Consider the following 20,207-nt stretch of genomic DNA (forward strand, 5'->3'; position numbering starts at 1 on the left):
CCTTCCTGTTACTAACACATACTGGTGAGGTGTTAGTGTCAGCCTAGTGTTAGCACTGAGCTAGTCTGGTGTTAACATAGGACTGGTACAGGCATTAACCGTTCCAGTTGCTAACATATACTGGTGAGGTGTTGTGTCAGCCTAGTGTTAGCACTGAGCAAGGCTAATTTTAGTTGATTCTAGACTAATTTGATAATTAAGCTGTACAAACCAAAGTTGAAATTTTGTATGAAATGAGTAGTGTATTGATTTATTTTATGTAATCATTAAACTAAAAAGATGAAAAAAGAAAAACTCATTGAATTGTATGAAGAAGTTAATGACCTTCCCACTGTTGACATAGCAGAAACAATTGCTGAAATTGAGAATGTTGAGTAGTTGGGGAGTACAACAGTCCCAGTAGGATAAGATGTAGGAATACATTTATAATTGGAAAGGGCAATCTTTCTTTTTCAAATTATTTCATAAATCTTGTCCAAGAAGGAACATTACCAAGCTATCCAATTTAAAACCTGTACAGATTTGTTTGTTTAAATCACAAAATTTACTCGGTTGATCTTGACTATGTCCTTGTATAAACACACACTAGGATTAGTACAATCTAGACTTATAGATCACTATTTCATATAGCAATGACAGCCAATGTAGGTACCTCCACACTAGGATTAGTACAATCTAGACTTATAGATCACTATTTCATATAGCAATGACAGCCAATGTAGGTACCTCCACACTAGGATTAGTACAATCTAGACTTATAGATCACTATTTCATATAGCAATGACAGCCAATGTAGGTACCTCCACACTAGGATTAGTACAATCTAGACTTATAGATCACTATTTCATATAGCAATGACAGCCAATGTAGGTACCTCCACACTAGGATTAGTACAATCTAGACTTATAGATCACTATTTCATATAGCAATGACAGCCAATGTAGGTACCTCCACACTAGGATTAGTACAATCTAGAATTATAGATCACTATTTCATATAGCAATGACAGCCAATGTAGGTACCTCCACACTAGGATTAGTACAATCTAGACTTATAGATCACTATTTCATGTAGCAATGACAGCCAATGTAGGTACCTCCACACTAGGATTAATACAATCTAGACTTGTAGATCACTATTTCATATAGCAATGACAGCCAATGTAGGTACCTCCACACTAGGATTAGTACAATCTAGAATTATAGATCACTATTTCATATAGCAATGACAGCCAATGTAGGTACCTCCACACTAGGATTAGTACAATCTAGACTTATAGATCACTATTTCATGTAGCAATGACAGCCAATGTAGGTACCTCCACACTAGGATTAATACAATCTAGACTTGTAGATCACTATTTCATATAGCAATGACAGCCAATGTAGGTACCTCCACACTAGGATTAATACAATCTAGACTTATAGATCACTATTTCATGTAGCAATGACAGCCAATGTAGGTACCTCCACACTAGGATTAATACAATCTAGACTTGTAGATCACTATTTCATATAGCAATGACAGCCAATGTAGGTACCTCCACACTAGGATTAGTACAATCTAGACTTATAGATCACTATTTCATATAGCAATGACAGCCAATGTAGGTACCTCCACACTAGGATTAGTACAATCTAGACTTATAGATCACTATTTCATATAGCAATGACAGCCAATGTAGGTACCTCCACACTAGGATTAGTACAATCTAGACTTATAGATCACTATTTCATATAGCAATGACAGCCAATGTAGGTACCTCCACACTAGGATTAATGCAATCTAGACTTATAGATCACTATTTCATATAGCAATGACTGCCAATGTAGGTACCTCCACACTAGGATTAGTACAATCTAGACTTATAGATCACTATTTCATGTAGCAATGACAGCCAATGTAGGTACCTCCACACTAGGATTAGTACAATCTAGACTTATAGATCACTATTTCATATAGCAATGACAGCCAATGTAGGTACCTCCACACTAGGATTAGTACAATCTAGACTTATAGATCACTATTTCATATAGCAATGACAGCCAATGTAGGTACCTCCACACTAGGATTAGTACAATCTAGACTTGTAGATCACTATTTCATATAGCAATGACAGCCAATGTAGGTACCTCCACACTAGGATTAGTACAATCTAGACTTATAGATCACTATTTCATATAGCAATGACAGCCAATGTAGGTACCTCCACACTAGGATTAGTACAATCTAGACTTATAGATCACTATTTCATATAGCAATGACAGCCAATGTAGGTACCTCCACACTAGGATTAGTACAATCTAGACTTATAGATCACTATTTCATATAGCAATGACAGCCAATGTAGGTACCTCCACACTAGGATTAATGCAATCTAGACTTATAGATCACTATTTCATATAGCAATGACAGCCAATGTAGGTACCTCCACACTAGGATTAGTACAATCTAGAATTATAGATCACTATTTCATATAGCAATGACAGCCAATGTAGGTACCTCCACACTAGGATTAGTACAATCTAGACTTATAGATCACTATTTCATGTAGCAATGACAGCCAATGTAGGTACCTCCACACTAGGATTAATACAATCTAGACTTGTAGATCACTATTTCATATAGCAATGACAGCCAATGTAGGTACCTCCACACTAGGATTAGTACAATCTAGAATTATAGATCACTATTTCATATAGCAATGACAGCCAATGTAGGTACCTCCACACTAGGATTAGTACAATCTAGACTTATAGATCACTATTTCATGTAGCAATGACAGCCAATGTAGGTACCTCCACACTAGGATTAATACAATCTAGACTTGTAGATCACTATTTCATATAGCAATGACAGCCAATGTAGGTACCTCCACACTAGGATTAATACAATCTAGACTTATAGATCACTATTTCATGTAGCAATGACAGCCAATGTAGGTACCTCCACACTAGGATTAATACAATCTAGACTTGTAGATCACTATTTCATATAGCAATGACAGCCAATGTAGGTACCTCCACACTAGGATTAGTACAATCTAGACTTATAGATCACTATTTCATATAGCAATGACAGCCAATGTAGGTACCTCCACACTAGGATTAGTACAATCTAGACTTATAGATCACTATTTCATATAGCAATGACAGCCAATGTAGGTACCTCCACACTAGGATTAGTACAATCTAGACTTATAGATCACTATTTCATATAGCAATGACAGCCAATGTAGGTACCTCCACACTAGGATTAATGCAATCTAGACTTATAGATCACTATTTCATATAGCAATGACGGCCAATGTAGGTACCTCCACACTAGGATTAGTACAATCTAGACTTATAGATCACTATTTCATATAGCAATGACAGCCAATGTAGGTACCTCCACACTAGGATTAATACAATCTAGACTTATAGATCACTATTTCATGTAGCAATGACAGCCAATGTAGGTACCTCCACACTAGGATTAGTACAATCTAGACTTATAGATCACTATTTCATATAGCAATGACAGCCAATGTAGGTACCTCCACACTAGGATTAGTACAATCTAGACTTATAGATCACTATTTCATGTAGCAATGACAGCCAATGTAGGTACCTCCACACTAGGATTAGTACAATCTAGACTTATAGATCACTATTTCATATAGCAATGACGGCCAATGTAGGTACCTCCACACTAGGATTAGTACAATCTAGACTTATAGATCACTATTTCATATAGCAATGACGGCCAATGTAGGTACCTCCACACTAGGATTAATGCAATCTAGAATTATAGATCACTATTTCATATAGCAATGACAGCCAATGTAGGTACCTCCACACTAGGATTAGTACAATCTAGACTTATAGATCACTATTTCATGTAGCAATGACAGCCAATGTAGGTACCTCCACACTAGGATTAGTACAATCTAGACTTATAGATCACTATTTCATATAGCAATGACAGCCAATGTAGGTACCTCCACACTAGGATTAGTACAATCTAGACTTGTAGATCACTATTTCATATAGCAATGACAGCCAATGTAGGTACCTCCACACTAGGATTAATACAATCTAGACTTATAGATCACTATTTCATATAGCAATGACAGCCAATGTAGGTACCTCCACACTAGGATTAATACAATCTAGACTTATAGATCACTATTTCATATAGCAATGACAGCCAATGTAGGTACCTCCACACTAGGATTAGTACAATCTAGACTTATAGATCACTATTTCATATAGCAATGACGGCCAATGTAGGTACCTCCACACTAGGATTAGTACAATCTAGACTTATAGATCACTATTTCATATAGCAATGACGGCCAATGTAGGTACCTCCACACTAGGATTAGTACAATCTAGACTTATAGATCACTATTTCATATAGCAATGACAGCCAATGTAGGTACCTCCACACTAGGATTAGTACAATCTAGAATTATAGATCACTATTTCATATAGCAATGACAGCCAATGTAGGTACCTCCACACTAGGATTAATACAATCTAGACTTATAGATCACTATTTCATATAGCAATGACAGCCAATGTAGGTACCTCCACACTAGGATTAATACAATCTAGACTTATAGATCACTATTTCATATAGCAATGACGGCCAATGTAGGTACCTCCACACTAGGATTAGTACAATCTAGACTTATAGATCACTATTTCATATAGCAATGACAGCCAATGTAGGTACCTCCACACTAGGATTAGTACAATCTAGACTTATAGATCACTATTTCATATAGCAATGACAGCCAATGTAGGTACCTCCACACTAGGATTAGTACAATCTAGAATTATAGATCACTATTTCATATAGCAATGACAGCCAATGTAGGTACCTCCACACTAGGATTAATACAATCTAGACTTATAGATCACTATTTCATATAGCAATGACAGCCAATGTAGGTACCTCCACACTAGGATTAGTACAATCTAGACTTATAGATCACCATTTCATATAGCAATGACAGCCAATGTAGGTACCTCCACACTAGGATTAATACAATCTAGACTTATAGATCACTATTTCATATAGCAATGACAGCCAATGTAGGTACCTCCACACTAGGATTAGTACAATCTAGACTTATAGATCACTATTTCATATAGCAATGACAGCCAATGTAGGTACCTCCACACTAGGATTAATACAATCTAGACTTATAGATCACCATTTCATATAGCAATGACAGCCAATGTAGGTACCTCCACACTAGGATTAGTACAATCTAGACTTATAGATCACTATTTCATATAGCAATGACAGCCAATGTAGGCCTCCACACTAGGATTAATACAATCTAGACTTATAGATCACTATTTCATATAGCAATGACAGCCAATGTAGGTACCTCCACACTAGGATTAATACAATCTAGACTTATAGATCACTATTTCATATAGCAATGACAGCCAATGTAGGTACCTCCACACTAGGATTAGTACAATCTAGACTTATAGATCACTATTTCATATAGCAATGACAGCCAATGTAGGTACCTCCACACTAGGATTAGTACAATCTAGACTTATAGATCACCATTTCATATAGCAATGACAGCCAATGTAGGTACCTCCACACTAGGATTAGTACAATCTAGAATTATAGATCACTATTTCATATAGCAATGACAGCCAATGTAGGTACCTCCACACTAGGATTAGTACAATCTAGACTTATAGATCACTATTTCATATAGCAATGACAGCCAATGTAGGTACCTCCACACTAGGATTAGTACAATCTAGACTTATAGATCACTATTTCATATAGCAATGACAGCCAATGTAGGTACCTCCACACTAGGATTAGTACAATCTAGACTTGTAGATCACTATTTCATATAGCAATGACAGCCAATGTAGGTACCTCCACACTAGGATTAGTACAATCTAGACTTATAGATCACTATTTCATATAGCAATGACAGCCAATGTAGGTACCTCCACACTAGGATTAATACAATCTAGACTTATAGATCACTATTTCATATAGCAATGACAGCCAATGTATGTACCTCCACACTAGGATTAATACAATCTAGACTTGTAGATCACTATTTCATATAGCAATGACAGCCAATGTAGGTACCTCCACACTAGGATTAGTACAATCTAGACTTATAGATCACTATTTCATATAGCAATGACAGCCAATGTAGGTACCTCCACACTAGGATTAGTACAATCTAGACTTATAGATCACTATTTCATATAGCAATGACAGCCAATGTAGGTACCTCCACACTAGGATTAGTACAATCTAGACTTATAGATCACTATTTCATATAGCAATGACAGCCAATGTAGGTACCTCCACACTAGGATTAGTACAATCTAGACTTATAGATCACTATTTCATATAGCAATGACAGCCAATGTAGGTACCTCCACACTAGGATTAGTACAATCTAGACTTATAGATCACTATTTCATATAGCAATGACAGCCAATGTAGGTACCTCCACACTAGGATTAGTACAATCTAGACTTATAGATCACTATTTCATATAGCAATGACAGCCAATGTAGGTACCTCCACACTAGGATTAGTACAATCTAGAATTATAGATCACTATTTCATATAGCAATGACAGCCAATGTAGGTACCTCCACACTAGGATTAGTACAATCTAGACTTATAGATCACTATTTCATGTAGCAATGACAGCCAATGTAGGTACCTCCACACTAGGATTAATACAATCTAGACTTGTAGATCACTATTTCATATAGCAATGACAGCCAATGTAGGTACCTCCACACTAGGATTAGTACAATCTAGAATTATAGATCACTATTTCATATAGCAATGACAGCCAATGTAGGTACCTCCACACTAGGATTAGTACAATCTAGACTTATAGATCACTATTTCATGTAGCAATGACAGCCAATGTAGGTACCTCCACACTAGGATTAATACAATCTAGACTTGTAGATCACTATTTCATATAGCAATGACAGCCAATGTAGGTACCTCCACACTAGGATTAATACAATCTAGACTTATAGATCACTATTTCATGTAGCAATGACAGCCAATGTAGGTACCTCCACACTAGGATTAATACAATCTAGACTTGTAGATCACTATTTCATATAGCAATGACAGCCAATGTAGGTACCTCCACACTAGGATTAGTACAATCTAGACTTATAGATCACTATTTCATATAGCAATGACAGCCAATGTAGGTACCTCCACACTAGGATTAGTACAATCTAGACTTATAGATCACTATTTCATATAGCAATGACAGCCAATGTAGGTACCTCCACACTAGGATTAGTACAATCTAGAATTATAGATCACTATTTCATATAGCAATGACAGCCAATGTAGGTACCTCCACACTAGGATTAGTACAATCTAGACTTATAGATCACTATTTCATATAGCAATGACAGCCAATGTAGGTACCTCCACACTAGGATTAGTACAATCTAGACTTATAGATCACCATTTCATATAGCAATGACAGCCAATGTAGGTACCTCCACACTAGGATTAGTACAATCTAGACTTATAGATCACTATTTCATATATAGCAATGACAGCCAATGTAGGTACCTCCACACTAGGATTAGTACAATCTAGACTTATAGATCACTATTTCATATAGCAATGACAGCCAATGTAGGTACCTCCACACTAGGATTAGTACAATCTAGACTTATAGATCACTATTTCATATAGCAATGACAGCCAATGTAGGTACCTCCACACTAGGATTAGTACAATCTAGAATTATAGATCACTATTTCATATAGCAATGACAGCCAATGTAGGTACCTCCACACTAGGATTAGTACAATCTAGACTTATAGATCACTATTTCATATATAGCAATGACAGCCAATGTAGGTACCTCCACACTAGGATTAGTACAATCTAGACTTATAGATCACTATTTCATATAGCAATGACAGCCAATGTAGGTACCTCCACACTAGGATTAGTACAATCTAGACTTATAGATCACTATTTCATATAGCAATGACAGCCAATGTAGGTACCTCCACACTAGGATTAGTACAATCTAGAATTATAGATCACTATTTCATATAGCAATGACAGCCAATGTAGGTACCTCCACACTAGGATTAATGCAATCTAGACTTATAGATCACTATTTCATATAGCAATGACAGCCAATGTAGGTACCTCCACACTAGGATTACTGCAATCTAGACTTATAGATCACCATTTCATATAGCAATGACAGCCAATGTAGGTACCTCCACACTAGGATTAATGCAATCTAGACTTATAGATCACTATTTCATATAGCAATGACAGCCAATGTAGGTACCTCCACACTAGGATTAGTACAATCTAGACTTATAGATCACCATTTCATATAGCAATGACAGCCAATGTAGGTACCTCCACACTAGGATTAGTACAATCTAGACTTATAGATCACTATTTCATATAGCAATGACAGCCAATGTAGGTACCTCCACACTAGGATTAGTACAATCTAGACTTATAGATCACTATTTCATATAGCAATGACAGCCAATGTAGGTACCTCCACACTAGGATTAGTACAATCTAGACTTATAGATCACTATTTCATATAGCAATGACAGCCAATGTAGGTACCTCCACACTAGGATTAGTACAATCTAGACTTGTAGATCACTATTTCATATAGCAATGACAGCCAATGTAGGTACCTCCACACTAGGATTAGTACAATCTAGACTTATAGATCACTATTTCATATATAGCAATGACAGCCAATGTAGGTACCTCCACACTAGGATTAATGCAATCTAGACTTATAGATCACTATTTCATATAGCAATGACAGCCAATGTAGGTACCTCCACACTAGGATTAGTACAATCTAGAATTATAGATCACTATTTCATATAGCAATGACAGCCAATGTAGGTACCTCCACACTAGGATTAGTACAATCTAGACTTATAGATCACTATTTCATATAGCAATGACAGCCAATGTAGGTACCTCCACACTAGGATTAGTACAATCTAGACTTATAGATCACTATTTCATATAGCAATGACAGCCAATGTAGGTACCTCCACACTAGGATTAGTACAATCTAGACTTATAGATCACTATTTCATATAGCAATGACAGCCAATGTAGGTACCTCCACACTAGGATTAATACAATCTAGACTTATAGATCACCATTTCATATAGCAATGACAGCCAATGTAGGTACCTCCACACTAGGATTAATACAATCTAGACTTATAGATCACTATTTCATATAGCAATGACAGCCAATGTAGGTACCTCCACACTAGGATTAGTACAATCTAGACTTATAGATCACTATTTCATATAGCAATGACAGCCAATGTAGGTACCTCCACACTAGGATTAGTACAATCTAGACTTATAGATCACTATTTCATATAGCAATGACAGCCAATGTAGGTACCTCCACACTAGGATTAGTACAATCTAGACTTATAGATCACTATTTCATATAGCAATGACAGCCAATGTAGGTACCTCCACACTAGGATTAGTACAATCTAGACTTATAGATCACTATTTCATATAGCAATGACGGCCAATGTAGGTACCTCCACACTAGGATTAATGCAATCTAGACTTATAGATCACTATTTCATATAGCAATGACAGCCAATGTAGGTACCTCCACACTAGGATTAGTACAATCTAGACTTATAGATCACTATTTCATATAGCAATGACAGCCAATGTAGGTACCTCCACACTAGGATTAGTACAATCTAGACTTATAGATCACTATTTCATGTAGCAATGACAGCCAATGTAGGTACCTCCACACTAGGATTAGTACAATCTAGACTTATAGATCACTATTTCATATAGCAATGACAGCCAATGTAGGTACCTCCACACTAGGATTAGTACAATCTAGACTTATAGATCACTATTTCATATAGCAATGACAGCCAATGTAGGTACCTCCACACTAGGATTAGTACAATCTAGACTTATAGATCACTATTTCATATAGCAATGACAGCCAATGTAGGTACCTCCACACTAGGATTAGTACAATCTAGACTTATAGATCACTATTTCATGTAGCAATGACAGCCAATGTAGGTACCTCCACACTAGGATTAATACAATCTAGACTTATAGATCACCATTTCATATAGCAATGACAGCCAATGTAGGTACCTCCACACTAGGATTAATACAATCTAGACTTATAGATCACTATTTCATATAGCAATGACAGCCAATGTAGGTACCTCCACACTAGGATTAGTACAATCTAGACTTATAGATCACCATTTCATATAGCAATGACAGCCAATGTAGGTACCTCCACACTAGGATTAATACAATCTAGACTTATAGATCACTATTTCATATAGCAATGACAGCCAATGTAGGTACCTCCACACTAGGATTAGTACAATCTAGACTTATAGATCACTATTTCATATAGCAATGACAGCCAATGTAGGTACCTCCACACTAGGATTAGTACAATCTAGACTTATAGATCACTATTTCATATAGCAATGACAGCCAATGTAGGTACCTCCACACTAGGATTAATGCAATCTAGACTTATAGATCACTATTTCATATAGCAATGACAGCCAATGTAGGTACCTCCACACTAGGATTAGTACAATCTAGACTTATAGATCACCATTTCATATAGCAATGACAGCCAATGTAGGTACCTCCACACTAGGATTAGTACAATCTAGACTTAGATCACTATTTCATATAGCAATGACAGCCAATGTAGGTACCTCCACACTAGGATTAGTACAATCTAGACTTATAGATCACTATTTCATATAGCAATGACAGCCAATGTAGGTACCTCCACACTAGGATTAATACAATCTAGACTTATAGATCACTATTTCATATAGCAATGACAGCCAATGTAGGTACCTCCACACTAGGATTAGTACAATCTAGACTTATAGATCACTATTTCATATATAGCAATGACAGCCAATGTAGGTACCTCCACACTAGGATTAGTACAATCTAGACTTATAGATCACTATTTCATGTAGCAATGACAGCCAATGTAGGTACCTCCACACTAGGATTAATACAATCTAGACTTATAGATCACTATTTCATATAGCAATGACAGCCAATGTAGGTACCTCCACACTAGGATTAGTACAATCTAGACTTATAGATCACTATTTCATATAGCAATGACAGCCAATGTAGGTACCTCCACACTAGGATTAGTACAATCTAGACTTATAGATCACTATTTCATGTAGCAATGACAGCCAATGTAGGTACCTCCACACTAGGATTAATACAATCTAGACTTATAGATCACTATTTCATATATAGCAATGACAGCCAATGTAGGTACCTCCACACTAGGATTAGTACAATCTAGACTTATAGATCACTATTTCATATATAGCAATGACAGCCAATGTAGGTACCTCCACACTAGGATTAGTACAATCTAGACTTATAGATCACCATTTCATATAGCAATGACAGCCAATGTAGGTACCTCCACACTAGGATTAGTACAATCTAGACTTATACATGTAGATCACTATTTCATATAGCAATGACAGCCAATGTAGGTACCTCCACACTAGGATTAGTACAATCTAGACTTATAGATCACTATTTCATATAGCAATGACAGCCAATGTGGGTACCTCCACACTAGGATTAGTACAATCTAGACTTATAGATCACCATTTCATATAGCAATGACAGCCAATGTAGGTACCTCCACACTAGGATTAGTACAATCTAGACTTATACATGTAGATCACTATTTCATATAGCAATGACAGCCAATGTAGGTACCTCCACACTAGGATTAGTACAATCTAGACTTATAGATCACTATTTCATAAAGCAATGACAGCCAATGTAGGTACCTCCACACTAGGATTAGTACAATCTAGACTTATAGATCACTATTTCATATAGCAATGACAGCCAATGTAGGTACCTCCACACTAGGATTAGTACAATCTAGACTTGTAGATCACTATTTCATATAGCAATGACAGCCAATGTAGGTACCTCCACACTAGGATTAATACAATCTAGACTTATAGATCACTATTTCATATAGCAATGACAGCCAATGTAGGTACCTCCACACTAGGATTAGTACAATCTAGACTTATAGATCACTATTTCATATATAGCAATGACAGCCAATGTAGGTACCTCCACACTAGGATTAATACAATCTAGACTTATAGATCACTATTTCATATAGCAATGACGGCCAATGTAGGTACCTCCACACTAGGATTAGTACAATCTAGACTTATAGATCACTATTTCATATAGCAATGACAGCCAATGTAGGTACCTCCACACTAGGATTAGTACAATCTAGACTTGTAGATCACTATTTCATATAGCAATGACAGCCAATGTAGGTACCTCCACACTAGGATTAGTACAATCTAGACTTATAGATCACTATTTCATATAGCAATGACAGCCAATGTAGGTACCTCCACACTAGGATTAATGCAATCTAGACTTATAGATCACTATTTCATATAGCAATGACAGCCAATGTAGGTACCTCCACACTAGGATTAGTACAATCTAGACTTATAGATCACTATTTCATATAGCAATGACGGCCAATGTAGGTACCTCCACACTAGGATTAGTACAATCTAGACTTATAGATCACTATTTCATATAGCAATGACAGCCAATGTAGGTACCTCCACACTAGGATTAGTACAATCTAGACTTATAGATCACTATTTCATATAGCAATGACGGCCAATGTAGGTACCTCCACACTAGGATTAATACAATCTAGACTTATAGATCACTATTTCATATAGCAATGACAGCCAATGTAGGTACCTCCACACTAGGATTAGTACAATCTAGACTTATAGATCACTATTTCATATAGCAATGACAGCCAATGTAGGTACCTCCACACTAGGATTAATACAATCTAGACTTATAGATCACTATTTCATGTAGCAATGACAGCCAATGTAGGTACCTCCACACTAGGATTAGTACAATCTAGACTTATAGATCACTATTTCATATAGCAATGACAGCCAATGTAGGTACCTCCACACTAGGATTAGTACAATCTAGACTTATAGATCACTATTTCATATAGCAATGACAGCCAATGTAGGTACCTCCACACTAGGATTAGTACAATCTAGACTTATAGATCACTATTTCATGTAGCAATGACAGCCAATGTAGGTACCTCCACACTAGGATTAATACAATCTAGACTTGTAGATCACTATTTCATATAGCAATGACAGCCAATGTAGGTACCTCCACACTAGGATTAGTACAATCTAGACTTATAGATCACTATTTCATATAGCAATGACAGCCAATGTAGGTACCTCCACACTAGGATTAGTACAATCTAGACTTATAGATCACTATTTCATGTAGCAATGACAGCCAATGTAGGTACCTCCACACTAGGATTAATACAATCTAGACTTGTAGATCACTATTTCATATAGCAATGACAGCCAATGTAGGTACCTCCACACTAGGATTAGTACAATCTAGACTTGTAGATCACTATTTCATATAGCAATGACAGCCAATGTAGGTACCTCCACACTAGGATTAGTACAATCTAGACTTATAGATCACTATTTCATGTAGCAATGACAGCCAATGTAGGTACCTCCACACTAGGATTAGTACAATCTAGACTTATAGATCACTATTTCATATATAGCAATGACAGCCAATGTAGGTACCTCCACACTAGGATTAGTACAATCTAGACTTATAGATCACTATTTCATATATAGCAATGACAGCCAATGTAGGTACCTCCACACTAGGATTAATGCAATCTAGACTTGTAGATCACTATTTCATATAGCAATGACAGCCAATGTAGGTACCTCCACACTAGGATTAATACAATCTAGACTTGTAGATCACTATTTCATATAGCAATGACAGCCAATGTAGGTACCTCCACACTAGGATTAGTACAATCTAGACTTGTAGATCACTATTTCATATAGCAATGACAGCCAATGTAGGTACCTCCACACTAGGATTAGTACAATCTAGACTTATAGATCACTATTTCATGTAGCAATGACAGCCAATGTAGGTACCTCCACACTAGGATTAGTACAATCTAGACTTATAGATCACTATTTCATATATAGCAATGACAGCCAATGTAGGTACCTCCACACTAGGATTAGTACAATCTAGACTTATAGATCACTATTTCATATATAGCAATGACAGCCAATGTAGGTACCTCCACACTAGGATTAATGCAATCTAGACTTGTAGATCACTATTTCATATAGCAATGACAGCCAATGTAGGTACCTCCACACTAGGATTAGTACAATCTAGAATTATAGATCACTATTTCATATAGCAATGACAGCCAATGTAGGTACCTCCACACTAGGATTAGTACAATCTAGACTTATAGATCACTATTTCATATATAGCAATGACAGCCAATGTAGGTACCTCCACACTAGGATTAATACAATCTAGAATTATAGATCACTATTTCATATAGCAATGACAGCCAATGTAGGTACCTCCACACTAGGATTAGTACAATCTAGACTTGTAGATCACTATTTCATATAGCAATGACAGCCAATGTAGGTACCTCCACAGTAGGATTAGTACAATCTAGACTTGTAGATCACTATTTCATATAGCAATGACAGCCAATGTAGGTACCTCCACACTAGGATTAATACAATCTAGACTTATAGATCACTATTTCATATAGCAATGACAGCCAATGTAGGTACCTCCACACTAGGATTAGTACAATCTAGACTTATAGATCACTATTTCATATAGCAATGACAGCCAATGTAGGTACCTCCACACTAGGATTAGTACAATCTAGACTTGTAGATCACTATTTCATATAGCAATGACAGCCAATGTAGGTACCTCCACACTAGGATTAGTACAATCTAGACTTATAGATCACTATTTCATATAGCAATGACAGCCAATGTAGGTACCTCCACACTAGGATTAGTACAATCTAGACTTATAGATCACTATTTCATATAGCAATGACAGCCAATGTAGGTACCTCCACACTAGGATTAGTACAATCTAAACTTGTAGATCACTATTTCATATAGCAATGACAGCCAATGTAGGTACCTCCACACTAGGATTAGTACAATCTAGACTTATAGATCACTATTTCATGTAGCAATGACAGCCAATGTAGGTACCTCCACACTAGGATTAGTACAATCTAGACTTATAGATCACTATTTCATATAGCAATGACAGCCAATGTAGGTACCTCCACACTAGGATTAGTACAATCTAGACTTATAGATCACTATTTCATATAGCAATGACAGCCAATGTAGGTACCTCCACACTAGGATTAGTACAATCTAGACTTATATATCACTATTTCATATAGCAATGACAGCCAATGTAGGTACCTCCACACTAGGATTAGTACAATCTAGACTTATAGATCACTATTTCATATAGCAATGACAGCCAATGTAGGTACCTCCACACTAGGATTAATACAATCTAGACTTATAGATCACTATTTCATATATAGCAATGACAGCCAATGTAGGTACCTCCACACTAGGATTAGTACAATCTAGACTTATAGATCACTATTTCATATAGCAATGACAGCCAATGTAGGTACCTCCATACTAGGATTAGTACAATCTAGACTTATAGATCACTATTTCATATAGCAATGACAGCCAATGTAGGTACCTCCACACTAGGATTAGTACAATCTAGACTTATAGATCACTATTTCATATAGCAATGACAGCCAATGTAGGTACCTCCACACTAGGATTAGTACAATCTAGACTTATAGATCACTATTTCATATAGCAATGACAGCCAATGTAGGTACCTCCACACTAGGATTAGTACAATCTAGACTTGTAGATCACTATTTCATATAGCAATGACAGCCAATGTAGGTACCTCCACACTAGGATTAGTACAATCTAGACTTATAGATCACTATTTCATATATAGCAATGACAGCCAATGTAGGTACCTCCACACTAGGATTAGTACAATCTAGACTTATAGATCACTATTTCATATAGCAATGACAGCCAATGTAGGTACCTCCACACTAGGATTAGTACAATCTAGACTTGTAGATCACTATTTCATATAGCAATGACAGCCAATGTAGGTACCTCCACACTAGGATTAGTACAATCTAGACTTATAGATCACTATTTCATATATAGCAATGACAGCCAATGTAGGTACCTCCACACTAGGATTAATGCAATCTAGACTTATAGATCACTATTTCATATAGCAATGACAGCCAATGTAGGTACCTCCACACTAGGATTAGTACAATCTAGACTTATAGATCACTATTTCATATAGCAATGACAGCCAATGTAGGTACCTCCACACTAGGATTAGTACAATCTAGACTTATAGATCACTATTTCATATAGCAATGACAGCCAATGTAGGTACCTCCACACTAGGATTAGTACAATCTAGACTTATAGATCACTATTTCATATAGCAATGACAGCCAATGTAGGTACCTCCACACTAGGATTAGTACAATCTAGACTTATAGATCACTATTTCATATAGCAATGACAGCCAATGTAGGTACCTCCACACTAGGATTAATACAATCTAGACTTATAGATCACCATTTCATATAGCAATGACAGCCAATGTAGGTACCTCCACACTAGGATTAATACAATCTAGACTTATAGATCACTATTTCATATAGCAATGACAGCCAATGTAGGTACCTCCACACTAGGATTAGTACAATCTAGACTTATAGATCACTATTTCATATAGCAATGACAGCCAATGTAGGTACCTCCACACTAGGATTAGTACAATCTAGACTTATAGATCACTATTTCATATAGCAATGACAGCCAATGTAGGTACCTCCACACTAGGATTAGTACAATCTAGACTTATAGATCACTATTTCATATAGCAATGACAGCCAATGTAGGTACCTCCACACTAGGATTAGTACAATCTAGACTTATAGATCACTATTTCATATAGCAATGACGGCCAATGTAGGTACCTCCACACTAGGATTAATGCAATCTAGACTTATAGATCACTATTTCATATAGCAATGACAGCCAATGTAGGTACCTCCACACTAGGATTAGTACAATCTAGACTTATAGATCACTATTTCATATAGCAATGACAGCCAATGTAGGTACCTCCACACTAGGATTAGTACAATCTAGACTTATAGATCACTATTTCATGTAGCAATGACAGCCAATGTAGGTACCTCCACACTAGGATTAGTACAATCTAGACTTATAGATCACTATTTCATATAGCAATGACAGCCAATGTAGGTACCTCCACACTAGGATTAGTACAATCTAGACTTATAGATCACTATTTCATATAGCAATGACAGCCAATGTAGGTACCTCCACACTAGGATTAGTACAATCTAGACTTATAGATCACTATTTCATATAGCAATGACAGCCAATGTAGGTACCTCCACACTAGGATTAGTACAATCTAGACTTATAGATCACTATTTCATGTAGCAATGACAGCCAATGTAGGTACCTCCACACTAGGATTAATACAATCTAGACTTATAGATCACCATTTCATATAGCAATGACAGCCAATGTAGGTACCTCCACACTAGGATTAATACAATCTAGACTTATAGATCACTATTTCATATAGCAATGACAGCCAATGTAGGTACCTCCACACTAGGATTAGTACAATCTAGACTTATAGATCACCATTTCATATAGCAATGACAGCCAATGTAGGTACCTCCACACTAGGATTAATACAATCTAGACTTATAGATCACTATTTCATATAGCAATGACAGCCAATGTAGGTACCTCCACACTAGGATTAGTACAATCTAGACTTATAGATCACTATTTCATATAGCAATGACAGCCAATGTAGGTACCTCCACACTAGGATTAGTACAATCTAGACTTATAGATCACTATTTCATATAGCAATGACAGCCAATGTAGGTACCTCCACACTAGGATTAATGCAATCTAGACTTATAGATCACTATTTCATATAGCAATGACAGCCAATGTAGGTACCTCCACACTAGGATTAGTACAATCTAGACTTATAGATCACCATTTCATATAGCAATGACAGCCAATGTAGGTACCTCCACACTAGGATTAGTACAATCTAGACTTAGATCACTATTTCATATAGCAATGACAGCCAATGTAGGTACCTCCACACTAGGATTAGTACAATCTAGACTTATAGATCACTATTTCATATAGCAATGACAGCCAATGTAGGTACCTCCACACTAGGATTAATACAATCTAGACTTATAGATCACTATTTCATATAGCAATGACAGCCAATGTAGGTACCTCCACACTAGGATTAGTACAATCTAGACTTATAGATCACTATTTCATATATAGCAATGACAGCCAATGTAGGTACCTCCACACTAGGATTAGTACAATCTAGACTTATAGATCACTATTTCATGTAGCAATGACAGCCAATGTAGGTACCTCCACACTAGGATTAATACAATCTAGACTTATAGATCACTATTTCATATAGCAATGACAGCCAATGTAGGTACCTCCACACTAGGATTAGTACAATCTAGACTTATAGATCACTATTTCATATAGCAATGACAGCCAATGTAGGTACCTCCACACTAGGATTAGTACAATCTAGACTTATAGATCACTATTTCATGTAGCAATGACAGCCAATGTAGGTACCTCCACACTAGGATTAATACAATCTAGACTTATAGATCACTATTTCATATATAGCAATGACAGCCAATGTAGGTACCTCCACACTAGGATTAGTACAATCTAGACTTATAGATCACTATTTCATATATAGCAATGACAGCCAATGTAGGTACCTCCACACTAGGATTAGTACAATCTAGACTTATAGATCACCATTTCATATAGCAATGACAGCCAATGTAGGTACCTCCACACTAGGATTAGTACAATCTAGACTTATACATGTAGATCACTATTTCATATAGCAATGACAGCCAATGTAGGTACCTCCACACTAGGATTAGTACAATCTAGACTTATAGATCACTATTTCATATAGCAATGACAGCCAATGTAGGTACCTCCACACTAGGATTAGTACAATCTAGACTTATAGATCACCATTTCATATAGCAATGACAGCCAATGTAGGTACCTCCACACTAGGATTAGTACAATCTAGACTTATACATGTAGATCACTATTTCATATAGCAATGACAGCCAATGTAGGTACCTCCACACTAGGATTAGTACAATCTAGACTTATAGATCACTATTTCATATAGCAATGACAGCCAATGTAGGTACCTCCACACTAGGATTAGTACAATCTAGACTTATAGATCACTATTTCATATAGCAATGACAGCCAATGTAGGTACCTCCACACTAGGATTAGTACAATCTAGACTTGTAGATCACTATTTCATATAGCAATGACAGCCAATGTAGGTACCTCCACACTAGGATTAATACAATCTAGACTTATAGATCACTATTTCATATAGCAATGACAGCCAATGTAGGTACCTCCACACTAGGATTAGTACAATCTAGACTTATAGATCACTATTTCATATATAGCAATGACAGCCAATGTAGGTACCTCCACACTAGGATTAATACAATCTAGACTTATAGATCACTATTTCATATAGCAATGACGGCCAATGTAGGTACCTCCACACTAGGATTAGTACAATCTAGACTTATAGATCACTATTTCATATAGCAATGACAGCCAATGTAGGTACCTCCACACTAGGATTAGTACAATCTAGACTTGTAGATCACTATTTCATATAGCAATGACAGCCAATGTAGGTACCTCCACACTAGGATTAGTACAATCTAGACTTATAGATCACTATTTCATATAGCAATGACAGCCAATGTAGGTACCTCCACACTAGGATTAATGCAATCTAGACTTATAGATCACTATTTCATATAGCAATGACAGCCAATGTAGGTACCTCCACACTAGGATTAGTACAATCTAGACTTATAGATCACTATTTCATATAGCAATGACGGCCAATGTAGGTACCTCCACACTAGGATTAGTACAATCTAGACTTATAGAT

This window comes from Glandiceps talaboti, chromosome 19 (genome assembly GCF_964340395.1).
Source record: "Glandiceps talaboti chromosome 19, keGlaTala1.1, whole genome shotgun sequence".
Lineage (NCBI taxonomy): Eukaryota > Metazoa > Hemichordata > Enteropneusta > Spengelidae > Glandiceps > Glandiceps talaboti.